Consider the following 7,908-nt stretch of genomic DNA (forward strand, 5'->3'; position numbering starts at 1 on the left):
TAAAAAAGAAAATAAGAAGTCGGGAGGGCTGGGAATGTAGCTGTTGCATAGGTCCATCAGGAACGCCTCACGTGACTGAGCATGGTGACACCCACAGTGGCACATGGGAGGTGGCTGACAGAGGCCTGTCAGTTGTACATAGTGAATTCCAGGCCAGCCCAGGGCTGCAAAAGGAGACAGACCACAGTAGGGTTGTCCAGATGACTCATGGGTAAAAGGACTCGCCACACCTGCCTGACACCCTAAATTCTCTCCATGGAACCCACGTAAAGGTTGGAGGAGAGAAGTGACATCACCAAATTGTCCTCTGACCTTCATATGCATGCATATCAACATATATCACACACACAAATATGTATATATGATAGATGTGTGTTTATATACATATCATATAATTTGGGGGTCTGAAGCTGTGGCTCAGTTGTAAACTTGCCTAGCATGCAAGGGGCCCTGGATTTGATCCTCATCAGCACTAAATAAATAAAATAAAATATAGGGTTTTGTTTATTTTTTTTTGTTTGTTTGTTTTTAGTGTTGTTTTTCATTTTTTTGAGACAGGCTTTTTCTGTGTCCTGGAACTTGATCTGTAGAACAGGCTGGCCTTGAACTCAGAGATCTGCCTGTCTCTGCCTCCCAAGTGCTGAGATTAGAGGTGTAAGCTACCACCACTGGTTTTAAGTTTATTATAAAAGTATCGTGTGTCTATTCTAAGGAATTGAGGTAATAAAGAAGTACAGAAAGGGGTACCATAGGACCTAGCAATTCCACTGGTGGTGTATACTCAGGAGGTAGGAAAACATTTATCCACACACAAAACCTGCATGGGAATGTCCACAGTGGCTCTCTTTTTAATCGCTACCTGTGAGAACAGGCCTTGTCTGTCAGCTGAGGGGTGGATAGGCAGAAAGGGTATGTTGTCACAATGGGGTATTACTTCACAATAGAAAGGGGTGACTGTGCTACAGAGCTACTACATAGATAGTTCTCTCTCTCTTTCAAGATGGGGTCTAGACATGTAATCCTGGCTTACCTGAAACCCTGAAACTGACCTTGAACATGGAGTGATCCTCTTGCCTCCTCTGCCTCCTGGAATGCTGTGGTTAAAGGTGTGCATCGCCACATCTGGCTTTTCTGGAACTTTCTTTTTTCAATGTTTATGGGTGTTTTGTCTGCATGTGTGTCTAAGAGAATATCTGATCCCCTTGAACTGGAGTTGCAGACAGGCACGATCTGCCACGTGGGTGCTGGGAATTGAACCCAGGTCCTCTGGAAGAGCAGCCAGTGCTTTTAGCTGCTCAGCCCCCTCTCGCACTCTTACAGACATGAGACCTGGTCTGGAAGAAGATGACAGGAATTTCTAGGAGGTCAATAGGCCGTAACATTTCCACATGACTCTCTTGGTTGAAACTGTTAAGTCACCTCTGTCCAAATTCCCAAGTAGCTCTGCATTCCTTCCCCAAATATTTACTAAGGGCCTGCCCTGTGCAGGCGGCAGCGTGTGCGGACAACTGAGGAAAACAGGTCACATGGTCGGGGCGGTAGCTAAGGTTCAGGACCTGTGACCAGAGACCACCCCTCCCCCAGGCCTTCCACAGTAGACCTCAGCCCAGCACCTTCCCTTCCACCCTTCCCTTCCCTGCAGCAGTCCACTCCTTTCCCCGGCCCCACCCCATTCCTTCTTGGTTGTTTCATACCCTCAGGCTATCTCATCGGAGAAAATCTGGCCTCTGCTCACTTTCCCACCTGGCCTCAGAAGAGCTCACCTGTCTGTCTATCTTCACATGAAGCCTGATGGCCCTTCGTGGACAGCATGCTCATGTGCACTCCGTATTCGTCTCTAACACAAGGACATAACTCACTTTCCTAGGACTGTCTGCCATCTTCCTGCCTGGTACCTGCTAGGTCTTTTATCCGTGATCGCCACCTGGTTGCTGATTCCTAGGCTCCTTGGTCCGGGAGTTCCCTGGTCAGTTTGGTCTCTGGGGAGCCCTGCCCTACAGCAATTTTTTGTTACAGTGTTTGATGAACCATGTTCTCTGCCATTTCTGATCAGCCCCTGGGGAGAGAAGCATCCAGTCAGAGCAGGGAGGCTGGCATTGCTCAGGCCCGGGAGAAGGAAGCTTCACTACTGCCTGCAGCCTGCTCCAGGTGGCCGGTCAAGCCTGACTCAGACTGTGGAGGAGCCACAGTGGAAACTTACCAGCCTCAGATGGAGGGTGTGGGGGTGCTGAGAGGGCAGGCAGACGTGGCCTCCCAGTCGTGCCCAAAGGGCAGAGCAAGGAGAGGAGGCCAGCTGGTGCCCCTCCCGAGCAAGCTCCGCCCTCCCTCTCCCCCAGGAATCCAGGTCGGATCCAGAGCTGGGATCAAACAAAGCACTTAAGGAGGAAGTGTGAACTTTGGACTCGGTGACACACTTCATCTGGGGCAAATCAACTGCCACCCCTGGAGGCCCTTGTCCTTCCCAGGACAGGACTGCCCGGCCCTGGTCGTCTAGTCCTCACACTGACCCCAATTCATCTGCACAGCCACATTCCTCTACCCTCCCTCCTCCAGCCAGATGCTGTCTCTAAGTGGGTGTCGGAAGGCAATAGACTGGGGAGGGGTAGGCAGAGCCCTGTTGTGGAAGTCAGGGGACCTGGGGTGTGGCTACTACCAGCTGGTGAGGGACTCCCACCCACTCTGAACTCTGTCTCCTGGCAGCTGGGCTCCATATCCTTGGGGTTTCTCACCTATAGAGGTTTTTTTTTTTTTTTTTTTTTTAATTTCAAGAAAGGGGTTCCCTTTGTAGTCCAAGGCTAGACTGAAAACACACTGTGTAGACCAGGTTTGCCTCAGCGGTAATCCCTTTGCCCCTGTATCCCGAGTGCTGGGATTATAGGCATATGCCACCATGCCTACCTAGCTTCCGTCTCTAAAACTCTACCAGGCTTGTGGCTGCTCCATCTTTTAGATTTGGGGGATTGTCTGACTGTCCTGTAACTGCCCACTCCCCCAGGACAGTCAGCTGGGTCCTGAATACACTCGCTAGGTACCTTGCCCTGCTGTCCCCCTAGTACTCCATGCACACCCCGTCTCCTGCCTCCCTCTTCTGGATACCAGTGGAACCGATGCCCAGCACGCAGTTCCTCTTGTTTCTACCCCAGGAGACTGAGCTCTCTGCCCAGCACTGCCCTACAGTTTAGAAGGAGTCTGTAGGGGATGGGAAAGCCAGACAAAGTACCCAGACCTGTAATCCCAGCACCTGTGAGGAAGAAGGATCAGGGGTTCAAGGTCATCCTGGCCTACACAGCTGGAGTTGGAGGCCAGCCTGGGCTACATTAGACGGGATGGAGACACGGGAGGACCCAGCGGTGGGAGTCCACAGTGGCCAAGTCCTCCAGTGCTGTCATCCGGAGCCTCCACCTCCGTGTGCAAACGACAGGAACAGATAGTCACCTTCTGGAGGCCAAGATTCAATGCCTTCCAAAATGTGGTTGCTCCTGTTGGCAAGACTTCACGCATCATCAGCTGTCTGTGTCACCTGACTAAGAACCGGACAGACCCTGAGTCTATCTCTAACCCCAGGGGAACATGGCTGCCTTTCTCCTGGCGTCCAGCCTCACCCCAAACTGAAACACAGGGAACGTGACAATTATCCTCCTCCTTTGGTCCTCTCAAAGCTTAAAGGGAGCCTGGCGGTGGTGGTGCACACCACTAATCCCAGCATTCACTCGGGAGGCAGAGGCAGGCGGATCTCAGTGAGTTCGAGGCCAGTTTGGTCTACAAAGCGAGTTCCAGGACAGCCAGAGCTGTTACAGAGAAATCCTGTCTCGAAAAACAAAACAAACAAACAGAAAAGCTTAAAGGGACAGAAAAGGTCAAGGACCACAGCCAACAGGAACTTGACCTAGTCCCTCCCACTGGAGTCCAGCCCTCCCTCACCTTCCGTGCCTCACTCCTCTCTCATCCTTTCCTCTCGGCTCTTTCCCAGGCTGCCCTGCGGCAGCTGCCTCCTGCTGGTAAATTTTAACTGTGTTACCCTACTTTCTGTAAGGGACCCTCTAAAGAAGTCATCCATAAACACCTGGTAAAGGAAGTGTTAAGTGAGGTTTTTCCAGGTTAGCTCGTAGGTAGAACCTAGAATCTTCTAAGATCCTGGTTCCAATCCCAGCACAGGAACAACAAAAATAAGTTAAAGGGTTCCCACTCGTTGTGAGGGAGGGAGCTGGATGGGAGTGGCCACCAACTCAAAGAACAGCCACAGGATACTTTTTAGGTCAGGCTTAGTGAAATTATGTGCAAGCAGGTACCTTCTCCACAAGGGGGAGGTTGTTGGGAGACCGCTACCAGATAGGACAGAATTTTCACCCACCTGCAATTTTCAGAGCTATAAAAGAGCCCACGGACAAGAGGAAAAGGCTCAGGAAGGGTGTGCCGTGCAGACTGCTCATTGCTTCCGACCAAGGCCCAGGCATTTTCCACACAAGGCAGGTCATGAAAGGGTTCAGTCCACAGTCCAGCCTCTGAGAAGTGGTGTGATTCACACACACCGGATGCCAGGCCCCTTCTTGGGGAGCAGAGGACATTACAGAACACTTGCTAAAGTGCATGGTCTGAGCTCAGCTCCCTTAGGAACTGAGCACACCCAAGACTTTTTTTTTTTTTCCAAGTCTGGGAATGTATATAGTTTAGTAATCTCTAGCTGCAGTAGCAGCTACAGCCACCCCACACACACAAACATACACGCACACATACACACATACACACACACACACACACACACATACACACACACACACACACACACACACACACACACACACACACACACACACACCAAGGGATAAGCTGTGGCATGCAGGTGACTCTCCATAGAAATAAATGTAAAAATGTCTTTGTGTATTTATTTTCATGTGTATGTGTGTTGTTAGGGTTTGTGCAGTAGGAGTACTTTGGTGGGTCAGGGCCAAGGTATGCTGCAAAGATCACACCATGCAACAGATCTCACGAGAAAGATTTATTTGTGGGGGAGGTTGCCTCTGAGGGAGGGTGGAGGGGGACAGAGACAGAAAGACCAGGAGAGAGTGGGCTATGATGGTGAGGACCTTTTAAAGGGCAGGAGTGTCACATTGGAGGCTGGTGGTGATGTGGCTGCTGGCACTGAGTCGCTGAAGGCGGGCTAGGACTAACATGTGTGCTTGTGTGTGAGCTCATGCATACCATGTGTGCAGCAGCCCTCAGAGGCCAGAAGAAGGTGTCAGACCCCGTGGCACTGGAGTGGTAGGCAGAGGCTTTGTGGGTGCTAGGAACCGAACCCAGGTCCTCTGCAAGGGTGGCATATATTCTTAACTGCTGAACCATCTCTCCAGCCCTAAAAATTAAAACAAGAAGAACCGAGGTAAGAGCTGCAGGAGAAAAACGAAAGGAGGGGATGGAGGGATGGCTCAGCGGTTAAGAGCAGGCTAAGACCGTTCTTCCGGAGGACCCAGGTACAATCCCCGGCACCCACTTGGTGGCTCACAATGTCTGCAACTCTGGATCCAGAGGATCTGATGCCCTTTTCTGGTCTTTCAAAGCACCAGGTGCACAGACATGCATGCAGGTAAAACACCCATACAGGTAAAATAAAAGAAAAATTAATTTAAAATAGCATAAAGCAACCTTCAGGTTTTTTGTCTGTTTATTTATTTGGTTTGGTGTTTGGAAATATGGTCATATGTGTCCCAGGCTGGCCTCAAAATCTCTACAATGAGCTTGAACTTCTTCCTGCCTGTATCTCCCAAGTGCACCACCACCCCTGGTTTACAGTTTATGTGGTCCTGGGGATCAACCCAAGGCTTAGGTTGATGCATGCTAGGCAAATACACTGATAACTGAGCCACATAACCAGCTAAAGTGACCTTCTAAAAAAAGACTTTTCAGTTGAACTTGGACATCTATGCTGCGTGCATGATGGTTTCTGGAATACTCCATGGCATGGATGTTTCTGAGGTGTGTCTTTCAAGGAGTCCTTGGAGATGTCACTGGACATCTCTGACCCTGACCCCTGTGTAGCCTTGGGGAGTCTTTATTCTACCTCTTAGGGGATGCTTCCTTGTTGATGAACTAGGGGCATTAACAGTAGTACAACTCTGAGGATCTCACACCCTCCCCCAACCCTCATGTTCTCCATTTATTCCCCATCTCCACCTTCTTGTTATGGTGAATAATTAGATGTATTTATGTATGTGGATCCACACATCCCATATCTTGCAAGCAGAGGACAGAGGACAACTTCCAGGAGTCAATTATCTTATCATTAGGGATTTGAACTCTGGTTGTCAGGCATTGTAGCAAGAGCTTTTGCCCACTGAGCCAGCTTGCAGGCCTGAGGAACCTGCCTGACTCCATTTTGAAGGCAGGAGCCATTATGCTGTATTTTTTAAAAACAAGTTTCTATTTATCATGAGAGTTGAGTTGCTGTTTCCTGGAACCTGGCCTTCCCCAAACCTTGATTTGTGTTTGAGAATACCCCCCCACACCCCTCCCTTCAAAAAATGGTGGGTGACCACATTTTTTTAAACTTTTTGTTTGTATTCCCTCATTGCCCCATTGTCTCCCTTCTGTAGAACTACTTGTGATCTTACTCCATAAAAGGGACCCAAGAGAAACTCAAGAGAGGCTGGAGAGATGGCGCAGCAGTTGGCATTGGCAGCTCTTCCAGGGGTCCTGAGTTCAATTCCCAGCAACCACATGGTGACTCACAACCATCTGTAATGAGATCTGGCGCCCTCTTCTGGCCTTCAGGCATGCATGCAGAACACTGTATACATAATAAATTGAAAAGAAAAAAAAAGGGGGGGGGGGCAAGAGATGGATTCGGGGCTGCTCTCTTTCCCCTGACTTAGGAGGCAGTTGCTGGCCCAGCTCATGGGTGCACCCCAATAAAAATCAAACTTGTTACAAATTTTGCTCAAATGTGGTAGTGGTCTTATTCTGGCTGTTGGGATTAACAGGTCCTTGTTTGTTTTGGGAACGTGTTCTTTCTGCATATTTCAGGATGGACTTGTACGCCTTCCCCTTCCCTCTGACTTCTGGAATTTCAGGCATGTACCACAGACACTGCCCCTCTTTACACCCTTTGAAAGTAGCTCTGGCAGACCTGGAATTTACTACGTTCTCAAAGATGACCTTGAACAGGCTGGGGAGATGGCTCAGTGATTAGGAGCACTGCCTGCTGTTCCAGAGGCCTCGGGTTCAATTCTCACCCATGTGGCAGCTCACAGCTGTCTGTAACTCCAGTTCCAGGGAATCCGACACATTCACACACACGTAGGCAAAACACCAATGTACATAAAATAAAGTTAAAAAAAGAAAAGAGAGAAGACCTCGAACTCTAGGTCCTCCTGCCTCCGCTTCCGGGATTTCTGGTATGCAGAGGCTTGCTTCCCCATCAGCTGATCCCTTCTGATGGGGCAGGCACATGCTAGTGAGGTCATACTCCAAGTACCTGGGTGTGGCCTCAGGTGAGAGGGACCCTGGAACAGGACTATGGGAAAGTTCAGGGCGCCAAATCAACTCCTGCTCATGCTTTGCTCCGGGTTCAGGTTCCTAGGTCTCACTCTGGGGTTTACTGGTGCCTCCCGCCCCCAGCAGGTGAGAGTCTGGGCCAGCGAGGGGCTTAATCTCCAGCTGTAGGTCTCCTTTCAAGAGAACGCATTCCTGGGACAGGTGGAAAAGTTTCACGGCTACGTCACTCTTCTGCGATGTTTTCTCTCTCCGCCTTTCTGCGGGCGGATGTGCCTGAGGAGCGTCCTGCCCGCCCCACGCGCAGAGAAGCTGGTGAGACGCCCGAGCACCTTGGCACCCGGGTACCACAGCCAGTTCGTTGGCCCATGCTGCCCCCTCGTGGCTGTGAGCCGCATCTGCCTTGGTAGAGCCCAGGGCCCA

The 7,908-nt window shown here is 50.3% G+C and overlaps 1 long non-coding RNA gene across 1 annotated transcript; it reads left to right on the plus strand.

Moving 5' to 3' along the window:
- The first annotated feature begins 960 nt into the window (after positions 1-960).
- Positions 961-2,760, plus strand: LOC131905279 (uncharacterized). Its single transcript, XR_009377873.1, has 2 exons — positions 961-1,106; positions 1,701-2,760. It is a non-coding gene; the product is annotated as an uncharacterized LOC131905279 (long non-coding RNA).
- The last annotated feature ends 5,148 nt before the right edge of the window (positions 2,761-7,908 follow it).

The sequence above is a fragment of the Peromyscus eremicus genome, chromosome 2 (genome assembly GCF_949786415.1).
Source record: "Peromyscus eremicus chromosome 2, PerEre_H2_v1, whole genome shotgun sequence".
NCBI classification, from domain to species: Eukaryota; Metazoa; Chordata; class Mammalia; order Rodentia; family Cricetidae; genus Peromyscus; species Peromyscus eremicus.